This window comes from Anolis carolinensis, chromosome 2 (assembly GCF_035594765.1).
Source record: "Anolis carolinensis isolate JA03-04 chromosome 2, rAnoCar3.1.pri, whole genome shotgun sequence".
In the NCBI taxonomy this organism is placed as follows: domain Eukaryota; kingdom Metazoa; phylum Chordata; class Lepidosauria; order Squamata; family Dactyloidae; genus Anolis; species Anolis carolinensis.
In genome coordinates this window covers 1,729,365-1,752,126 of record NC_085842.1, presented here as the reverse complement: position 1 = coordinate 1,752,126, position 22,762 = coordinate 1,729,365, and the positions used below count along the sequence as shown (strand labels likewise).

General features: G+C 44.7%; 1 protein-coding gene across 3 annotated transcripts in view; it reads right to left on the bottom strand.

Annotated features, from left to right (window-relative positions):
- Window positions 1–22,762, bottom strand: part of LOC103281128 (zinc finger protein 709-like) — a 53,481-nt gene that overhangs the window by 5,446 nt on the left and 25,273 nt on the right. The window contains exon 1 of one of the 3 annotated variants that reach the window (XM_062972764.1): window positions 13,011–14,455. The exons of the other annotated variants lie outside the window; for them this stretch is intronic. The gene's annotated coding sequence lies outside the window, so the exon portion shown is untranslated. Of the gene's footprint in view, window positions 1–13,010; window positions 14,456–22,762 lie in introns of those variants that run through there. 3 annotated transcript variants of the gene reach the window in all.

The window sequence follows — 22,762 nt, the reverse complement described above, 5'->3', positions numbered from 1 at the left end:
AATAGTCAACACGGATTTACCAAAAACAAGTCATGCCAGACTAATCTGATTTCTTTTTTCGATAGAGTTATGAGTTGGGTCGATACAGGGAATGCTGTGGATGTAGCCTACCTGGATTTCAGTAAGGCCTTCGACAAAGTCCCCCACGACCTTCTGGCAAACAAATTAGTAAAATGTGGGCTAGACAAAACTACGGTTAGGTGGATCTGTAATTGGCTAAGCGAACGAACCCAAAGGGTGCTCACCAATGCATCGTCTTCATCTTGGAAAGAAGTCACGAGTGGAGTGCCGCAGGGCTCCGTCCTGGGCCCGGTTCTGTTCAACATCTTTATTAACGACTTAGACCAGGGGTCCCCAAACTAAGGCCCGGGGGCCGGATGCGGCCCTCCAAGGTCATTTACCTGGCCCCCGCCCTCAATTTTATAATATAATATATTGTATATACATATAATATTGATAATAATATTATAATGTAATACAATATAACACTAATAATAATACCATATAATAATATTAATTATATATTCTAAATTACATATAATATTACTAATAATATTACAGTATAGTTCAATATAGTAATATATACTGCTAATATTGTGCTATGCTAATAATATAATATATTGCATGCACATATAATTTGCAAGCCACTCTGAGTCCCCTTTGGGGTGAGAAGGGTGTGATACAAATGTAGTAAATAAATGCAGTAAATAAATAAATAATAAATAAATAAATTTTAGACTTAGGCTCGCCCAAAGTCTGAAATGACTTGAAGGCACAAAACAACAACAACAACAATCCTGATTAACTGGACTATCTCATTGGCCAGAAGCAGGACCACACTTCCCATTGAAATCCTGATAAATGTATGTTGGTTAAAATTGGTTTTATTTTTAAATATTGTATTGTTCTTTCATTGTTGTTGTTATTATTTTTGCACTACAAATAAGACATGTGCAGTGTGCATCGGAATTTGTTTGTATTTTTTTTTCAAATGATAATCCGGCCCCTCAACAGTCTGAAGGATTGTGGACCGGCCCTCGGCTTAAAAAGTTTGAGGACCCCTGACTTAGACGAAGGGTTAGAAGACACGATCATCAAGTTTGCAGACGACACAAAACTGGGAGGGATAGTTAACACTCCAGAAGACAGGAGCAGAATTCAAAACGATCTTGACAGACTAGAGAGATGGGCCGAAACTAACAAAATGAAGTTCAACAGGGATAAATGCAAGATACTTCACTTTGGCAGAAAAAATGGAAATCAAAGATACAGAATGGGGGACGCCTGGCTTGACAGCAGTGTGTGCGAAAAAGACCTTGGAGTCCTCGTGGACAACAAGTTAAACATGAGCCAACAATGTGATGCGGCTGCTAAGAAAGCCAATGGGATTCTGGCCTGCATAAATAGGGGAATAGCGTCTAGATCCAGGGAAGTCATGCTCCCCCTTCTGTTCTGCCTTGGTCAGACCACACCTGGAATACTGTGTCCAATTTTGGGCACCGCAGTTGAAGGGAGATGTTGACAAGCTGGAAAGCGTCCAGAGGAGGGCGACTAAAATGATTAAGGGTCTGGAGAACAAGCCTTATGAGGAGCGGCTTAAAGAGCTGGGCATGTTTAGCCGGCAAAAGAGAAGGCTGAGAGGAGACATGATAGCCATGTACAAATACGTGAAGGGAAGTCATAGGGAGGAGGGAGCAAGCTTGTTTTCTGCGGCCCTGCAGACTAGGACGCGGAACAATGGCTTCAAACTACAGGAAAGGAGATTCCACCTGAACATCAGGAAGAACTTCCTCACTGTGAGGGCTGTTCGACAGTGGAACTCTCTCCCCGGGGCCGTGGTGGAGGCTCCTTCTTTGGAGGCTTTTAAGCAGAGGCTGGATGGCCATCTGTCGGGGGTGCTTTGAATGCGATTTCCTGCTTCTTGGCAGGGGCTTGGACTGGATGGCCCATGAGGTCTCTTCCAACTCTACTATTCTATGACTCTATGATTCTAAGTAGAAATAATAGTAATAATAATAAAATAATAACGACAACAACAACTTTATTTATATCCCGCTACCATCTCCGAGGGGGACTCGGGGCGACTCACAAAACACTCAAGGTGCGACACAAAATACAACAAGTGCAAAACAAAACATAGGCAATAAACAGTCAACACAACATCATAAATTCACAATACCCCCTGGTAAAAACAATAAAATACAGCAATTGCTGTTGATAAAACAGCAGTATTTGACCTCAGAATAGTAAAGTGCTAACAAAAGAGTCTATACCCTGAGTCCCCTCGGGTGAGAAGGGCGGGGTATAAATAATTGAAATAAATAAATAAATAAAGGTTCTCATATGTATTATAAGAGAGTCTAAACACGAACAAAGGCTTGCCGGAATAGCCAGGTCTTTAAATATGTGCGGAAGGTTTGGGAGGGAGGGGGCTAGCCTGATTTCCCTTGAGAGGCCATTCTAGAGCCGGGGGGTCATCACCAAGAAGGAAGGCCCTCTCTCTCTTCCACACCAGTCGCACTTGAGACGGAGGTGGGACCGAGAGCAGGGCCTCCTTCTCCAGTAGATCTTAAAGCCTGTGCCGGTTCATAAAGAGATGCGGTCTCAAAGACAGGTTGGACCCGAAGCGTAAAGGGCTTTATAGGTGACTTTGAATTGAGTCCGGAAATTCATTGGCAGCCTGTGGGGCTGCTTTAATAGGGGCATGGTGTGCTCCCTATAACCAGCTGCTCTTTGTTACACTGTCAGCAGTTACAGATTATTCATGAAGCACTTGCGTCTTTTTGCCGCTGCAAAGAGAAATATGGCCACCTGCCAAATAGTAGAGGCTTCTTCTTTGGGGCTTTTAAGCAGAGGCTGGATGGCCATCTGCTAGGGTACTTTGAATGCGATTTTCTTGCTTCTCGGTAGAATGGGGTTGGACTGGGTGGACCACGAGGTCTCTTCCGACGCTAGGATTCTATGCTCCATTACCCTTCTGTCATGATCGGACAGTAGAGAACTGCAAGACCAATTTAGGGTTCTTCCTGGCCAATTGGTGAGTAGATGGGATATTAGCCGTGAGGGAGAGAAGGAAGAAAGGGAGGAAGGAGAGAAGGGAGGGAGGGAGGGAGGTGCCAATGACACAAACAACACAACCCATTCCCAGTGCAACTGGCATCCCCAAAGCACACTTCTGAAGGAAACTAGCACATATCAAAACATAACGTGTGACCATCCAAGTGCCTCGATTTTCCTTGACTCACAAACACATCTATCTATCTATCTATCTATCTATCTATCTATCTATCTATCTATCTATCTATCTATCTACCGTATCTATATGTTTGTATTTATTTATTTATTGACTGACTATATTTATATACCGTTTTTCTTACCCGGGGGGGACGGACTCAAATCGATTTACAACATAATAATGAGAAAAATCCAATGCCTAAGATACATATAAAGTAAGATGACAACAAGGCTGATCTGAGATGGTTTTAAACAATTGATTTTAAAGTCGAAATAATTTGATTTTAGTTTTTGTGTATTTTTAGTTATTTTATGTTCCGGCATTGAATGTTTGCCCTATATATGTTGTGCTCCGCCTTGAGTCCTCTTCGTGGTGAGAAGGGTGCAATATAAATGCTTTACATAAATAATAAATCAGTAAAACCAAATCATAAAATCTAAAAAAGAAACATAAGTATCCATTAAAATCAATAAGACCATTAAACATAAGATATAAACAACATTTAGACATGAGGACATAGAATTAAAAACACCCTATATAAATATTAAAATCACATGATACAAAGCCGTAGACTGGGGCCATTGCAATGGTCACTTGCACATAAGCCATATTTATTTCTCGCACCACATTATATTGTATGCATATATGTACGTATCTATGAGAGAGAGACACACAAGGCTGTTCCTTTCCTTCCTTCCCTCCCCTGCTGCAGAATAAGAAAGATAAAAGGCACTGGCTTCTATCGAAGCGGAAAGGCCTTTCTTAGCCTGCCCTGAAAAGGGTCGCTTGTCCCACATTGTGGCTCTTTGTGTTGGGGGACCGGGGGTCGCTTCTGGCTTTTATTATTAGAGAGAGTAATTGTTAATCATTATTCATTATTAGAGAGAATGTTTCAGAGGTCAGTTTCACACAGGAACAAGACACATGATGTGCATTTGATCTGAAACACCGACCAACCGGGAAGCAGGCCGCAAAGGAAGGAAGGAAGGAAGGAAGGAAGGAAGGAAGGGAGGGAGGGAGGGAGGGAGGGAGGGAAGGAGGAAAAAGTAAGGGAGGGAGAAAAATGTATCACAATTGAGAAATAAAATAAATACAAGAGAGAGAGAAAAATTAAGAAAATTGAGAATCGAAGAAGAGGCAGGACTTCAAATATTTCAAAAAGACCAAACAGTGGGAAATAAAGAGAATTGGAAAGAGAATAAAACTAGAAAACCTTGACGAAATCAGAGCCACAAAGAAATACATCTGCGTCAAAAACAACTTTTAGGTGAACTCTATAAATGACTGCTGGACAGACCACAGGTTAATCTGATCCATGGTGTCTATCAAGGTCGCCCCCAAACGGAGACTCCAAGGAAGAAAAATAAGGCACAAAATGAACACCCAAGCCCTTCAGGAGCCCTCCAAACAAGCCCTTCTCCAAACAACACTCAAGAATCATCTACACATAGAACACCCCGAAAATGTTGAGGAACATTGGAACAAACTGAAGACCTCCATCATCACAGCCTGCGAAGAAAGCATTGGATATCAAACTAAGAGACATCAAGACTGGTTTGACGATAACAACAAAGAGATCCAACAGTTAATTGATAACAAAAGGAAAGCCTTCCAAACATGGCAGAGAGACACCAACTGTGCTGTTAAGAAAAAGATCTATGCTAGTGCAAAAGCTGAGGTCCAGAGAAGGACCAGAGAACTCAAGAACATCTGGTAGACAAAGAAGGCTGAAGAAATCCAACATGCTGCAGATGCCCATGAGGCTCAGGGATTTTTCAAAGCCACAAAGATCATCTACGGACCAAGAAACCATGGAATACAGCCTCTACGCTCATCAGATGGAACCAAACTCCTGAAGGACGAAACATCAATTGCACTACGTTGGAAAGAGCACTACCAGTACCTTCTGAATCGCAGCTCCAATGTGGCTGAAGAGACCCTCTCACAAATCCCACAGCAACAAATCAGGGATGAGCTTGCAGCACTGCCTAGTTTGAAAGAAATTAGCAATGCCATCAGCTAACAAAAAAATAATGAAGCCAGGGGACCTGATGGGATCCCTGCTTAAATCTTCAAAGAGGGTGGACCTGAGCTGATACAACAACTCCACCAGCTCATTGAAAAAGTGTGGGTGACCGAGAAAATCCCAGCAGATAGAACAGATTGCAGAAGCTATCGTGGTATCTCCCTTCTAACCTCCGCCGGGAAAATCCTCACAAGAATCCTTGCAAACCGCCTTCTCCCTGTTTCAGAAGACATCCTCCCAGAATCCCAGAACAGCTTCCGTCCCTCCAGAGGAACAGTGGACATGATCTTCACTGCTCGACAGCTCCAAGAAAAATGCAGGGAACAAAACCAACCTCTGTACATGGCATTCATTGACCTTGCAAAGGCATTCGACACAGTGAATCGCAGCGCTCTCTGGACCATCCTCCAAAAAATCGGGTGCCCTGACAAATTTGTGAATATTCTGCGGCTCCTCCATGATGACATGATGGCAACAGTCTTGGACAGCAACGGCTCCCAAAGTGACCCATTTAAGGTGGAATCAGGTGTCAAACAGGGATGTGTTATTGCCCCCACCTTATTTTCCATCTTCATTGCTATGATACTTCACCTTGTTGATGGGAAGCTTCCCACCGGAGTAGAAATCATGCATCGGACAGATGGCAAGCTATTTACCCTCAGCAGACTGAAAGCCAAAACCAAGGTCACCACAACATCTATTATAGAACTCCAATATGCCAATGACAACGTAGTCTGTGTGCATTCAGAAGAAGACCTACAAGCCACCCTAAAAACCATTGCAGAAGCATATGAGAAGCTCGGCCTCTCACTGAAGATAGAGAAAACCAAATGTTGACCATTTCCGCTACCTTAGCAGCCACTTCTCCACAAAAGTTAACATTGACACTGAAATACAACACTGCAGAGAGTGTTTGATGATCGGGACATCTGTAGAGATACCAAGGTGCTCATTTATAAAGCCATTATCCTCCCAACCCTGCTCTATGCCTGCGAAACGTGGACGGTCTACAGACATCACACTCAACTCCTGGAGCGTTTTCATCAGCGCTGCCTCAGAAAAATCCTGCAAATCTCTTGGGAAGACAGGCGGACAAATGTCAATGTGCTGGAAGAAGCAAAGACCACCAACACTGAAGCGATGCTCCTACGCCATCAACTCCGCTGGACTGGCCACGTTGTCCAAATGCCTGATCACCGTCTCCCAAAGCAGTTACTCTACTCTGAACTCAAGGATGGGTAACGTAATGTTGGTGGGAAGGAAAAGAGATTTAAAGATGGGCTTAAAGCCAACCTTAAAAACTGTGGCATAGACACGGAGAACTCGGAAACCCTGGCCCTTGAGCGCTCTAATTGGAGGTCAGCTGTGACCAACACTGCTGCAGAGTTTGAAGAGGCACAAATGGAGGGCTTAAGGGAGAAACGTGCCAAGAGGAAGGCCCGTCAAGGCAACCCTGACCAGGACCGCCTTCCATCTGACCAGGACCGCCTTCACTGTAGAAGAACACGTGGGTCCAGAATAGGGCTCCACAGTCACCTACGTACCCACCACCAGAACACTGGAAGACAATCATTCTCAGACAATGTCAAGGTGGGTTATGTGTTTGTAAAATGTTTGTTGTTTGTGTTGTTTACACTATAAGTTGCTAATGTATATAAATAAAAACTGATATAAAAAAGCAAAAAAGACAGTTTGTTGTTGTTACTGTATTTATACCACGCTGTATCTTCCCAAAGGGGACTCAAAGTGACTTGACATTAATGCATTAGTATACAATTTATAATATATAAATATACAAACATAAAAAAGAATTAAACACAAGCAGCATTAAATAATTCAAATTATATCCATCAAAATGTTCAAAATTAAACACCACAGCTCCCCCTGACTTGATCTTCCAAACCTTCACCTTCAAAAGCCTGCCTGAATGAAAAAGTTTAGCCTGCTGCCAAGAGGACAACAGGGAGGAGGCCATTCATGTAAGCCGCCCTGAGTCCCCTTTGGGGAGATAGACGAGGGGTATAAAAATAAAGTTGTTGTTGTTATTATTATTATTCTGGCTTCCCAGGGCAAGGAGTTCCAGAGTTGAGGGGCATTTGCCACCAAGAAGGAAGGCCCTCTCTCTCTCTCGTTCCCACTGAAAGAAGGATTATGCCTGAGATCCCCTCTCCTGAAGGGGATCCAGGGCCCGGGCAGGTTCATGCAAGGGATGCGGTCAGCCAAACAGCCTGGACCCGAACCATCTAGGACTTTAAAGGTCATCACCAGCATTTTGAATTGTGTCTGGAAGCAGACCGGCAGCCAATGGAGCTTCTGCAAGAAGGAGCCAGATCTGGCTTCTCAAGGAACGGGCACAGTTGGCGCGTAAGTTTCAGTTGTGCAAAGGTCCTCCTGGCCACCACAGACACCTGGATCTCCAGCTTGTGCGCCAGCTGCGACCATATCGTGTGAAGTCTGATCTGGCCATGGTGGTCCATGCCTTAGTTCCCTCTAGATTGGACTATTGCAGTGCATTCTACGTGGGGCGGCCCTTGAAGACGGCCCGGAAACTTCAATTGGCCCAGCAATCGGAAGCCAGACTACTAACCGGAGAGAATAACAGGGAGCGGTTAACCCCCCTGTTTAAGGAGCTCCATTGGCTGCTGTTCATTTTCCGGTCCCGATTCAAGTTGCAGGTCATCACCTACAAAGCCCTGAACGCTTTGGGCCCCGCCCACCTTCATGACCACACTTCCCCCTATGAACCTGTGCGATTGCTTCGATCTTTGGGGGAGGAGCTTCTCTCACTTCCGCCTCTGTCACAAGCGCGGCTGGTGGGGACGAGGGAGAGGGCCTTCTCCGTGGTGGCCCCTCGGCTCTGGAACCCCCTCCCCAGGGAGATCAGGCAAGCTCCCACCCTGTAAGCCTTTAGGAAAGAATTAAAAACTTGGCTTTTCCAGTGTGCTTTTGGAGAATGAATTCTTAATCCCCACCACAGGTCCTGCCTCAGTGGCAATCACTATATCTGACACATTTTATTTTGCTCCATCAGTTGGAAACAATTTCACCATTTATCCCGCCCCAAGTCTCCCAATAAATACAGCACTTTACCCATCTTCCTCACCCGTTGGGTTTACAATATACACTCCTCGCACTTTGGCCCAGTTCTCTCTCGTTTAATCCTTGATCTGTTTTTAAATTATGTTCTACTATGCCATTTTTACTCTCTTACTATTTCACTGTGTTCCTGTGTATAATTGTATTTTCATCTTGATTCAATTTTTACTTGTTGATGATGTATGCTATGCATGTATTTTATTTTGTTCTATTATAATTACATGGGCGTGGCTCCATGTTAGCCTCCCTGAGTCCTTCGGGGAGATGGGGGCAAGGTACAAAAATAAAGTTGTTGTTGTTGTTATTATTATGGTTGGATAATGGAGCTGAAGAAGCAGGAGGGGAAATTCAGCACAGAAGAGGTAAAAGGGCTGCACAAGGATATCCTAAGCTAATTTTTTCTGCCGAAATGAAGTATCTTGCATTTGTTCAACAGGGACAAATGCAAGATACTTCATTTCGGCAGAAAAAATGGAAATCAAAGATACAGAATGGGGGACACCTGGCTTGACAGCAGTGTGTGCGAAAAAGACCTTGGAGTCCTCGTGGACAACAAGTTAAACATGAGCCAACAATGTGATGCAGCAGCTAAAAAAGCCAACGGGATTCTGGCCTGCATCAATAGGGGAATAGCGTCTAGATCCAGGGAAGTCATGCTCCCCTCTATTCTGCCTTGGTCAGACCACACCTGGAATCACACTGTGTCCAATTTTGGGCACCGCAGATGAAGGGAGATGTTGACAAGCTGGAAAGCGTCCAGAGGAGGGCGACTAAAATGATTAAGGGTCTGGAGAACAAGCCCTATGAGGAGCGGCTTAAAGAGCTGGGTATGTTTAGCCTGCAGAAGAGAAGGCTGAGAGGAGACATGATGAGGGCCATGTACAAATACGTGAAGGGAAGTCAAAGGGAGGAGGGAGCAAGCTTGTTTTCTGCTGCCCTGCAGAATAGGACACGGAACAATGGCTTCAAACTACAGGAAAGGAGATTCCACCTGAACATCAGGAAGAACTTCCTCACTGTGAGAAGGGCTGTTCGACAGTGGAACTCTCTCCCCCGGGCTGTGGTGGAGGCTCCTTCCTTGGAGGCTTTTAAGCAGAGGCTGGATGGCCATCTGTCGGGGGTGCTTTGAATGCGATTTCCTGCTTCTTGGCAGGGGGTTGGACTGGATGGCCCATGAGGTCTCTTCCAACTCTACTATTCTATGATTCTATAATGAGGCAGGAGAGGCAGGAGAGGAAACACAATGCAGAATAAGTACACAGGCAGCAGAGGAACACCTGGCTATATCCAAAGGGATCCCTGTCTCATAAGACCGGATAACGGAGCCCAAGAGGCAGGAGGGGAGATGGGAAAAGGGCGGCAGAGGGAGGTCTGGCTCTTCCAAGGGGATCCCGGTCTCTTTGGGCAGATCAAGGATCAGAGGAGGCAGGGGAGGGAACGCAGCACAGAAGTTAAAACTTTTTGGGGATTTATTGTAAATGTTGACCCAGGTCCTGTCCATTGTGTACTATAATACGTCTTAATTGTGTTAATTTCTTCTGACTACTACTAGAGTCATTACAGAAATGTGTCCCAATTATTTTATTCTGTAATTTAAATTTCTCACTTGTCACTTTGAGTGGTTTCGTAAGTATATCCCGATGTATGTTTATATGTATGTTTAATAGTGTTTATGTTCTATTTCTCAGGCATTGGACGTTTGGTGATCTTTTGTTGCTCACCACCCTGAGTCCCTTTTGGGAGATAGAGCGGGACAGAACAAGGTTTGGTCTAGGTCCAGTAGAGGACAGGGTTTGCTGTGAGTCTGCCCCAGAAGTAAGCAGACATGGCTGAAGGTTGATCCATAAAGGAATGAGGAGAGTAAAGAACGACAGAGCTGGTTGAAGATGAAAAGCCCCTCCCACGCCATGCGTTTTCCCTGGACTTCCTTAGTCTCCTTTTAAAGGTCTTCCTTGGAGCCTGACCCTTAATAATAATAATAATTTTATTTTTGTACCCCGCCACCATCTCCCGAGAGGGACTCGGGGCGGCTTACAGATATAAAACCAGCATACAGTAATATCAAATACAAAAAACACACAAATAAATTTAAAAGGCATTAAAAAACCACAATCATTATAAAACACATGAAAAACACAGCAATAAAAACATAAAATGAGCTGGGCAAAGTGCACTGAGTGGAACTTGTAAACAAGAAGGAAGTTGCTACAAGGTCATGGGAAGGGCCTTAAACTGGGGTGAACTCTGTGGCTATGTCAAGGAGTTAACCAAGAGGTACAACTGGTCAGAAGAAACCGCTAGTACAGTAGAGTCTCACTTATCCAACATAAACGGGCCGGCAGAACGTTGGATAAGCGAATATGTTGGATAATAAGGGGGGGATTAAGGAAAAGCCTATTACACATCAAATTAGGTTATGATTTTACAAATTAAGCACCAAAACATCATGTTTAACAACAAATTTGACAGAAAAAGTAGTTCAATACGCAGTGATGCTATGTAGTAATTACTGTATTTACGAATTTAACACCAAAATATCACTATGTATTGAAAACATTGACTACAAAAATGCGTTGGATAATCCAGAACGTTGGATAAGCGAGTGTTGGATAAGTGAGACTCTACTGTACCAGGGTTTAGCACTCAGTGGGCGGTACTTCTTCAAAGGCCTGTGTGAAGAGCCAGGTTTTCAGGCTCCTCTTGAACACTTCCAAGGTGGCAGCTTGCCTAATAATAATAATAATAATAATTTAATAATAATAATAATAATTTCCCTGGGGAGCGCGTTCCAGAGCCGGGATGGGGGCCGCCACGGAGAAGGCGTAGGGGATCCTGGGTGTTCCGTCCCCCAGGACGATGGTTTGCCTTACCTATTGGTCGTTTGTTTTCCCTCCTTTACATTTTGTTTCAGCCTCTGGCTGCAAAAGCCCAGGAAAAGTGGCTTGGAGTCTGCAAGAGCTGGCTGCAGTCTTCTTTGCAATGATTGGTCAAAGAGTACAACATCCTAGGACTGCCCTTTTTTACCAGGGTCTACTCTCCATTTTGGAGCCTCATTTTGGCTATAGTCTTCCAACGTGCTGCAGCTGTGCAAAGCTAACTGGGACAAATCATCCTCAAAACCAGGCCAATCTAAGCCTATCCAAATTAGATAAGTATTGAATTATACTGATCTGGAATAGAAAATCTAGTTAGAGGAGCAAGGTTATTCCGTCGCTTCTAGAACTAATCTTTGCTGTAAAGATAGGGAAGGAAAGAGTTTCTCCTTCTAATATAGACAGCGTGATTAGGGTGTAGTGGTTTTATAATCACTTCTGCCTTCTGGAACCAGGGATAATTCTGTAACTAAAACCTATAGAAATTTGTTTCATTTTCTGTAACTATAAGATCTGTGCCAAGTTTACAACTTTGTATGAATAAACATCCCTTTTTTGAAGTTGTCCAGACTCAGTCGTTCAATATTTTTAGGACAGCTTATAGGGATTTGCAGTTTGCCCGGATACGTTTTAACTTTATAGTTTTTTTTTATTGTCTGGCGGACGGCACACTGGGAGAGGGGGAGGGCAGGGCCCCACAGGCGGAGGGGCCTCTGGAGTTCCAAAGGGGGAAGAGTCAGCCCCACGATGCCCGGTCTCAGCCAAGACGTGGCTCCCAGGGCTTTCCGTGCAATAGTTTACTATATAATATAATATTACTAAATATAATATGAGTAATTCAATATAATATACTAAATATATTGTTTTATATACTTTAATATAATGCACTAAATGGAATATAATAATTTACTGTAATATAATATTATATTGTAATAAAATAGTTTACTATATAATATAATATTACTAAATATAATATGAATAATTCAATATAATATACTAAATATATTGTTTTATATACTTTAATATAATGCACTAAATGGAATATAATAATTTACTGTAATATAATAATATAATATTGTATTATAATAATATAATAAAATAGTTTAATATAATATACCAAATGTAATAAAATGTATATATTTTAATATAATATTGCTAAATAATATATGAATAATTCAGTATAACATACTAGATATAATATTTTATGTACTTTAATGTGACATACTAAATTGTCATGATCAATTTAGCCAGCCAGAAAACCTCAATTACCCTCTGGTATGTTTTTACTATGTGAGAGCCCCTATATAAATGGGCCAAAGAGAAGGCCAAAGTAAACTATGCTTTCCATTCTGGGCACAGACATACCTGTGGACAGACAGACAGACACCCAGGAGGACGGGTCTGTCCTCGGCCTGGTCCCCGGGTGGAGGGGCCGCCAAGGGGAGGGGAGGGGAGGGAGAGCACAGAGTCCGCACGGCCTGCGAGGAGCTGGATGGCCCGCGTCTGCACTGCCCTCTAACCCAGTTCAAGGCGGCTGGTCTGGGCTTCCTCTGGCAGTGAAGGAATGAGAGAGAGGGAGGCGCATGCGCAGGGGCGCCGCCACGGGCCCAGAGGGCAGAGCAGGCCGCAGCCTCCCCAGGGCAGACCGGGCCCCGACCGGGAGGGAGGCTTGTGGGCAGAGGCCGAGCCCAGGCGATGGGGCCACGCAGGCCAAGGCCGGAGAGGGCGGGAGGGGGGCAAACCCGGGGACCGACACAGCCCCACTCACACTCACACTCACCCCCTTCCTCGCCGTCCTTCTTCCTCTCTGTCCCGCCTCCTCCTCCTCCGGAAGTGAGCTCACACGGAAAGGCCTCCCTTTCTCGGTGGACTTCCGCCCGCGCCTAACATGGCAGCCGTCAGCAGGATACCCATAGAGGGGCGGGGCTTCGCGGGAGTTAAACGGAGCCCGACACACGCAGAGAGAGACGCTCCTCCTTTCGTTTCGTCCAAACGCAGAGCATCCGCCAATGGGAATCCGCCTTCCTCCCTGACGTCATCAGTCTCCGGGCAGAATCTCCCCCGGCGCTTTCCTTCCCCGCACCCGCCCATGAGAACCGGCCTCCGCTCGAGGAAGCGGGGAAGGGAGGGCCAGGCCAGGAAGGAAGGAAGGGGCGGTAAGGGCCTCTGGGTTGGCGGGTCCTGTCGGGGGAAGCAGCCTCCTCCGGCCCCCTTGAGACGAAGTTTCCCTGCTTCCTAATGTGTCGCTTCAGAACCTGAAGTCTAGTTCTGATGGGACTGGAGTTTCCTCCTCTCTCTAGACCCAAAGCCGTGGGCGGGGTCACGTGAGTGGCTGAGGGATCGTTGGGAAGGCCGAGGCCTCATCCGGGTGAGAGAAGAAGGAAGGAAGGAAGGAAGGAAAAGGAAGGAAGGAAGGAAGGAAAAGGAAGGAAGGAAAAGGAAGGAAGGAAAAGGAAGGAAGGAAGGAAGGAAGGAAGGAAAAGGAAGGAAGGAAGGAAAAGGAAGGAAGAAAAGGAAGGAAGGAAGGAAGGAAGGAAGGAAGGAAGGAAGGAAGGAAAAGGAAGGAAGGAAGGAAAAGGAAGGAAGGAAAAGGAAGGAAGGAAGGAAGGAAGGAAGGAAAAGGAAGGAAGGAAGGAAAAGGAAGGAAGGAAGGAAAAGGAAGGAAGGAGAAGGAAGGAAGGAAAAGGAAGGAAGGAAGGAAAAGGAAGGAAGGAAGGAAGGAAGGAAGGAAAAGGAAGGAAGGAAGGAAAAGGAAGGAAGGAAGGAAACGGAAGGAAGGAAGGAAGGAAGGAAAAGGAAGGAAGGAAGGAAAAGGAAGGAAGGAAAAGGAAGGAAGGAAAAGGAAGGAAGGAAGGAAAAGGAAGGAAGGAAAAGGAAGGAAGGAAAAGGAAGGAAGGAAGGAAAAGGAAGGAAGGAAGGAAAAGGAAGGAAGGAAGGAAGGAAGGAAAAGGAAGAAGGAAGGAAAGGAAGGAAGGAAGGAAAAGGAAGGAAGGAAGGAAGGAAGGAAAAGGAAGGAAGGAAAAGGAAGGAAGGAAAAGGAAGGAAGGAAAAGGAAGGAAGGAAGGAAAAGGAAGGAAGGAAGGAAAGGAAGGAAGGGAAAAGGAAGGAAGGAAGGAAGGAAGGAAAAGGAAGGAAGGAAGGAAGGAAGGAAGGAAGGAGAGAAGGAAGGGAGGAAGGAAGGAAAAGAAGGAAGGAAAAGGAAGGAAGGAAGGAAAAGGAAGGAAGGAAGGAAGGAAAAGGAAGGAAGGAAGGAAAAGGAAGGAAGGAAGGAAAAGGAAGGAAGGAAGGAAAAGGAAGGAAGGAAGGAAAAGGAAGGAAGGAAAAGGAAGGAAGGAAAAGGAAGGAAGGAAAAGGAAGGAAGGAAGGAAAAGGAAGGAAGGAAGGAAAAGGAAGGAGGAAGGAAGGAAAAGGAAGGAAGGAAAAGGAAGGAAGGAAAAGGAAGGAAGGAAGGAAGGAAAAGGAAGGAAGGAAGGAAAAGGAAGGAGGAAGGAAAAGGAAGGAAGGAAGGAAGGAAAAGGAAGGAAGGAAAAGGAAGGAAGGAAGGAAGGAAAAGGAAGGAAGGAAGGAAGGAAGGAAAAGGAAGGAAGGAAGGAAAAGGAAGGAAGGAAGGAAAAGGAAGGAAGGAAGGAAAAGGAAGGAAGGAAGGAAGGAGAGAAGGAAGGAAGGGAAGGAAGGAAGGAAGGAGAGAAGGAAGGAAGGAAGGAAGGACGGACGCTGAGGTAAGAAGATCATAGGCTGGATATACAGGTAATAATACACAATAATGTTGTAATAGGAAAAGGTCAAGGATTCCCCTAATACTAATATGGTGCTATGCCAATAATATAATATACTGGATATACAGATAATAATACACAATAATATTGTAATGGGTAAAGGGTCAAGGTTTCCCCCTAATACTAATATTGTGCTATGCTAATAATATAATATACTGTACATACATATAATAATGCATAATTGTAATAGGGAAAAGGTGAAGGTTTCCCCTAATGCTAATATTGAGCTATGCTAAAAATATAATATACTGTAATATACATATAATAATACATAATAATATTGTAATAGGGAAAAGGTCAAGGTTTCCCCCTAATACTATTCTTGTGCTATGCTAATAAGATAATATACTTTATATACAGTAGAACCCCGGTACTCCGAGTTAAACCGGCGGACCGCAACTCGGCCAACCAGATAACTCGGATTACCAGGCGGGACGAAGGAACGGGTCACCTGAGGAGAGTGATTATATTACAATAATTTCCTTATTGTAATAGGGAAAAGGTCACTTCTCAGCCAAAGAGCCGCTGTTACCTTCCCGCCACAGCAGTACCTATTAATCTACTCACATTTGCATGTTTTCAAACTGCTAGGTTGGCAGAAGCTGGAGCTGACAGCGGAAGCTCACCCCTCTCACTGGATTCGAACCTTTCGGTCACAAATTCAGTGCTTTAAGACGCTGCGCCACCCAGGCAGGGGCTCCCAAATTCAGTTAGTTTCCCCTTAAATGCCCCCCACCCTCCCCTGCCCTCTTCCCGCCCCCAATGCTTATTTTAATACATTGGTTTAATTGATTGGATGGCCTGGTTTGAAATTCTGGACCTGTCGCTTCCTTCCATTTCGTGGATTCAACCAGACCGTTTCTTATTCCAGCCTTGTTTGGAATTACTAATATTCAAATATTTATCTTTCTTTTGGTTAATAAAGCCATTAATTAAATACTCAGAAAGGTAAGACCACCAGGTTTCCAGGTCCCACCTTGTTTGATCTTTCCAACCTCAGGCGATTGTGGCATGTATGGCAGATATCATGAATATTTATTTATTCCCTCCTTTACCTCAATAGTGAGGGACAGAAATCGGGCTTTATTCCAATACAAGTTTTGTTCTATTATTGTTGCAGAATTTTGTTTGGACACGGGTGAAGAAAGCAGACTGACAACCAAAGTTTTCTTCAAGATCATTTACTCTTGGCCAAGAGCAGGCGACAACGTTCGCTGATGCCCAGAAAACACAGTCCCACCCCTTGTCTGAAGTGGCCTCCCAATTTATAGAATTGTACACAAGCATGCGCAGAAAGCTCACTGACAATGGAATTTGCTGACTATGATCATCCTTTTGGACATGCGTAGTTGCCTTTTGGACATGTGTCGTTGCCTTGTAACTTAACTCATCACTCATCACATCAGGTGGAGTGTCCACGTAGGCGCTCTCCTCAGGTGACCCGTTCCTAGTTCATCCCACGTATGCATTATCCAGCATGTCAAACCATTGTTGCTATTGCATGACCTTACATTGTGAGCAAAGAGCAAATGTCAGGCAGAACATGTCCTGTCCACACTTTCATGGAAAAACAATTCTGAGTAAAGGTCATCTTGGTCAGGGATTTTCAGAGCTTTTAAAAGAATATATTCAAGAGCTGCTGCATTAGAGTCGATTATAATGGAACCATGTCATTGTTGAGTTCTTTTGGTTGCTCTTGTCGTTCTTTTAATTTCTGCAAAGTTCCTTTTTCTCATAGTTGTTTATAAGGCTGATATTTTCTCCTAGGCGTTCTTAGTTGTGGTTTTGTCAATGCAGGTATTTTATTGTTAAAATATTATTTTGTATTTATTCCATACTCTCATCAATGAATTTCCTATCTGATGTTTATGATGCATGCCATCCATATTTTAGATCAGTCCCTCCCATTGGAAGTAGTCTTTCATTTTTAGAAAGATCCTCTCTTTTGTCCACGTCCAAGCTGCTGAATCACAGCATAGTCTCCTATGTGGTAATGCCATTCCTCCTCAATCGTTTGCATCTTATACATTTTTAATTTTTGTTCTGGTTTTTTAATTGTTCCAAATGAGTTTTGTTGGTTCTTTATTCTAGACTTCAAAGAGTGCTTCTTCTGACAAAATTGGTATTGACTGAAATAAATATAACACTTTTGAGATTGCATTCATTTTGATTGTTGAAATTCTCACCAACAGAGATGGGTCTAAATTCTTCCACCTTTGTGAGTCTTTTTGTATCTCTAACCATACTTTTTCATAGTTGTTCTTAAATGATTCAGTTTCTGTTTGTCATCTGGAGTTCCAAATATTTTACTTCAGTTGTTATTTCCGTTTTTGATTCTTGGTTCTTCTTTCTAAGAAAGGCTCTGGATCATCTTGCATCCGCTGAAGGAAGGAATCCTGGGGGGAGAGTGTGGATTGGGACTGAATGAGAGCTCAATGGAAGGCCGGGTGGGGCCAGGTGGGTTTGGAGGCTCCAGAAGCAGAGGCCCAAGGGAAAGGAGGGCTCGGGAATACATCAAGGGCCTGTTTCTTAACCCACCAAGAAAAAGCCTCCCGAAGCCTGTTTGTTTCATTCTGCCTTTCTTTCACAGAGGAAATGTGATTTTGGACTGAGAATCTCGGAATAGAGCCTGCTGAGGGATTTCTTTCCCTTGAAAGAAAGAAGAGGGAGGAAAAACATCTTGGATACGGTTGGGTTCTTCACCAGAGTGGTTCCAGCATGGAGAGACCCAACTCACATGGACCTGAAGCAGGACCTGGGGGCAGTGGGGAATCCTGGGAAAGAACCAGACATGAGTCCCTGAGTGTGGACCTTGACAGCTCGGACACACAGCGCCAGCGCTTCAGGCAGTCCTCCTACCAAGAGGGTGAAGGACCCAGAGGGGTTTGCAGTCGTCTCCACGATCTGTGCCGCCAGTGGCTGAAGCCAGAGCAGCACACCAAGGCCCCAGAGATGGGGAGCTGGGTCCGAGAGTGTGGGGCAGAGACCTGTTCCCAGGCGGTGGCCCTGGCGGAAGGCTTCCTCCTGAGTCAGGCCGAGGACAAGGAGCAGGAAGGACAGGTGAGAGCATTCCCTCTGGGGTTCACTAACCTGGGGGCTGATGGACAGGTTGAACGTACATCCTGCCTTTCTTCCAAGATGGGACCGATGTGGGGGATGAGCAAGGCCCTGCTCCCTCGGCCTCTTTCCCCACCTGCTCTGCCCCTCCATCTCTACCGTCAGCTTGGTTGACGCTCCGCTCAAGATAGAACATAGACAATGATGGGAGGGGGAGGGGGACATTGGTTCCAAACTAGGTTGCCATCTCAGAGTTATTCTTTCAAAAAAGGTCTGTAGGTCTGTGATATTTCTGAACTTTTCCCAAACTCCTTCTGGAATGCTCTGTGCTCTTCCAGGCCCATAATAATAACTCCATGGAAGTCCCTGCACCAGAGGAATCTCCACCAGACACCACCCAGAGTCTCAGGCAGAAGGAGCTGAAGCGGGAAGGAGACGGGGCTGCCGCCTTGCAGGGTGAGAAGGAACTCTTCTGGGAGTTTTGGGGTTTTGTGCCAGTGGGAATTCCGCTTTGGGGGATGATTGCACACCCACAGTTGGAGCTTCAGAAGGTGAACATGTAGGATCATTTGGCCTCAAGATGGGTATTTATCTTAAACTCGTGTCCTTTGTGTGATGTTTTATGTATTTATGTACTTATAGAAATGCAGTTTTAATGTGGATCTTTTATAGAAATATGTATCTTTGTTGAATATTCACAATGTTTGTGTTTTTTAAATTGTGTTGTAACCTGACTGGAATTGCAAGGAGAAGCGAGTAAAAATGAAATTATTATTATTATTACTACTGCTGCTACAACTACTATTGTTATTGTTATATGTAGGCATTGGGTTGCTAAAGGTGTCATTTCAATTTGATTTGCAGTTTTCTTTCTTGCAATAGGACTGAAAATGCAGCCCTTCAGTGTCTTCCCAGGTGGGACCCTAAGTGAAGATAAGCCCTGAAACTGAGCTGGAAGACAAACAGACAGCAAATAATCACTTCAGTCAATTGAAACACCAAGCCCAATACAAGTTTCACTCGAACATCCTCACAGCACTGATTGCGAGATAAACTCCTAAACCCTAACAGTTTACATCTTCTTGGGCTGTTGAATGCGCCTGTGTTCTTAGGGTAGTTTCCTCATCGGTTTCTTTATAGGACTGCAATTGTCACCTCTGAGGCCTGTTTCTGTGACCAGCTTTCCACCCCTTGCTCTCTCTCCAGGGTCTGGAATGATGCTGTGGCCGAATCCTCAGTCGTTTCCCCCCTTTGCGATGGAGTGGGACTGAGTCAGGTAAGCAGAAGGATTCCTGGGAGAGGAGGACGGGGCCTGCCGGGGTGCCTTTGGTTCCAGGATTAATTGTCGAACAACTCTTGAAACAGACAAGATGGAATGTGTTTCCTTAGAAGTTAAATCTTGAAGGCACAATTGCAAACAGCGCCACAAGGAGGGAAAAAATGAAGAGAAAACTAAAGAAAGCAGAATGGATGTTCAAAGAACTTTCAACGGAGCTAAGATTGAAAAGGGACACGTACAAGAAATGGAAAAGGGGGGGGGAATCACCAAGGAATGCAAAGGACTTACCAGCATAAGTAGGGAAAAGGTCTAACAATCTAAATCAGAAAATGAGGTCAGAAGACAAAATGAGCCAAGAGTAGGGTCTGTGCCTGGAGAAGGTGGTAAAATGCTAACCGGGGATACGGAGGAGTTAGAACATGGCCTCAGTCTTCTCCCAAAAGGAAATGGGTATTCTGCCTGAGCAAGATGGAGCAACTGGGGAAATGCAACTCAAAATAGATAAAGAAGTGGCCCAGGAATACCTGGCCACTCTCGATGAATCCAAGTCTCCAGGGCCAGGTGAACTACACCCAAGAGTATTGAACTAACAGTAGTAATCCCAGAACCACTGGTAACCATCTTTGTTCATTTTTGGGAACAGGAGAAATCCCAGCAGGCTGGAGGAGGCAAAGTTGTCTCTATCTCCAAGAATGGACCAAAAAGAGGTCCCCTAACAATGACCATCCAGTTATCTTAACCTGGCCGATAAACAGTTGGATCAGCTGTTTAGACTCTCGAATTTTTATAAGGAGATCGTTTGATGTGGATCGATAATCGTTATAGAGGGAGCGGATCTGTTTGTTTGCTATTATGCACTCGTTATCGAACCAATTTTTGGGTCTGACCCTGGGTTGCCTTGGCATTCTTTGCCAATCGTATAATTTTTAAAGGATAGGTTTTATAAGGGATTCAAACTCGGTGATCGCTTCCTCGAAATCTGGGATTTCAATGACCATAGTTTCTATAGACAGCACTTCATAAGCGTTCAAGATATTTAGGCACACCCCCTTCGTCTTAAGGTTCCGCTTCAGCCTAATACATTGTGGTTGGCTTGTCCAGGTGGGGAAGTGCTGCTTCTCTTCAAAACCAGGGTAAGTGGGAGATGATCACTAAGCAAGGATTTGTCTCTAGCAAATGAATCAATGTCACTAGCTATGGAGGATGAAGTCAGAAGATGGTCTATGACACTAGAGCCCCTTGGTGAGGGTTAAGAAACTGAGTTAGTCCATTTAGCCGGGACAGGTTGAGCTGCGTGGCCATTTTGGTCAGTCATTTTCCAGCTTGGTTGCATGCTTGGTCCTTAGTGTCAACCCTAAATCTAAAGTTTAGGACAGGGGCCAGGTAAATGACCTTGTTCTCCAGACCCTTGATCATTTTAGTTGCCCTCCTCTGGACGCTTTCCAGCTTGTCAACATCTCCCTTCAACTGCAGTGCCCAGAATTGGACACAGTGTGATTCCAGGTGTGGTCTGACCAAGGCAGAATAGAGACGTAGCATAACTTCCCTGGATCTAGACGCTATTCCCCTATTGATGCAGGCCAGAATCCCGTTGGCTTTTTTAGCTGCTGCATCACATTGTTGGCTCATGTTTAACTTGTTGTCCACGAGGACTCCAAGATCTTTTTCACACGTACTGCTGTCGAGCCAGGCGCCCCCCATTCTGTATCTTTGCATTCCATTTTTTATGCCTAAGTGGAGTATCTTGCATTTGTCCCTATTGAACTTCATTTTGTTAGTTTCGGCCCATCTCTGTAATCTGTTAAGATCGTTTTGGATTCTGCTCCTGTCCTCTGGAGTGTTAGCTATCCCTCCCAGTTTGGTCTCATCTGCAAACTTGATGATCGTGCCTTCTAACCCTTCGTCTAAGTCATTAATAAAGATGTTGAACAGAACCGGGCCCAGGACGGAGCCCTGCGGCACTCCACTCATGACTTCTTTCCAATATGAAGAAGACGAATGGGTGAGCACCCTTTGGGTTCATTCGCTTAGCCAATTACAGATCCACCTAACCATAGTTTGGCCTAGCCCACATTTGACTAGCTTGTTTGCCAGAAGGTCATGGGTGACCTTGTCGAAAGCCTTACTAAAATCCAGATATGCTACATCCACGGCATTCCAGCTTGTAACTCTATCGAAAAAAGAGATCAGATTAGTCTGGCATGATTTGTTTTTGATAAATCTGTGTTGACTATTAGCGATGACAGCATTTGTTTCTAAGTGTTTGCAGACCACTTCCTTAATGATCTTTTCCAGAATCTTGCCTGGTATTGATGTGAGGCTGACCGGACGGTAATTGTTTGGGTCGTTCTTTTTTCCCTTCTTGAAGATAGGGACCACATTCGCCCTCCTCCAATCTGCTGGGACTTCTCCCGTTCTCCAAGAACTCTCGAAGATAATTGCCAGTGGTTCTGAAATAACTTCAGCTAGTTCCTTCAATACTCTTGGATGTAGCTGATCTGGCCCTGGGGACTTGAATTCATTTAGAGTGGCCAGGTGTTCCTGGACAACTTGTTTCCCTATTTGGGGTTGGATTTCCCCCAATCCTTCCTGCACTCCATGTTGCTGAGGTTGTGGACGACTTTCTTTTTGTGAGAAGGCATTAAATAGTTCTTCCTTTTCCCTATCCCCTGTCAGAATTTCCCCATCTTCTCCTCTCAGAGGCCCTATCACCTCCTTGTTCTTCCTTTTCCTACTGACGTAAGCAGAGAAGCTCTTTTTGTTGTTTTTAATATCCCTGGCAAGCCTGGGCTCATTTTGCGCTTTAGTCTTAAGAACCTTTTTCCTACAGGAGTTGGCTATTTGTTTGAATTCTTCTTTGGTGATTTCTCCCCGTTTCCACTTCTTGTGCATGTCTCAAATGACCTCATCTGCATTCCCACGCCATCACCCACATTGGTTTGGCACCCTCCACAGCGTCTCCTCGCAACTGAATGGCCCTTTAAACCCCCCCAAAATCGGCTGTTCTTCCTGCCATGGGGAACCACTCCTTCCAACTGTGACGTGAAGGGAACCCCCTCCAATCATGGCCCGGATCCTGGCTGGCTCATTTCACAGCCAATCAGGAGGGAGGCATGGGAGGTCTGGATACCTGTGCAAGTGGATTGAAAGTCATGATTTTCTCTGTGAAGGTATGCTTGTACATCTTTGAGTGGTAGCTTGCTACTTCCATCCACTTTGGCCAAATTGTAACAAACCTCTGTTGTTTGCTTTCAAACCCAGATAACTCTGTTCGCTGTCCTGGCCGATCTGATTTGGTGGAACTTCACCAGGTACGAACGCGCTATTTGTGGTCTCTACTGAAATCCCCACAAAAGGAGAGGACGTGGGAATCCCAGGAGAAGGACATCTGGGGCCTTCTCTCCTCAGGAGGCCTAAGAC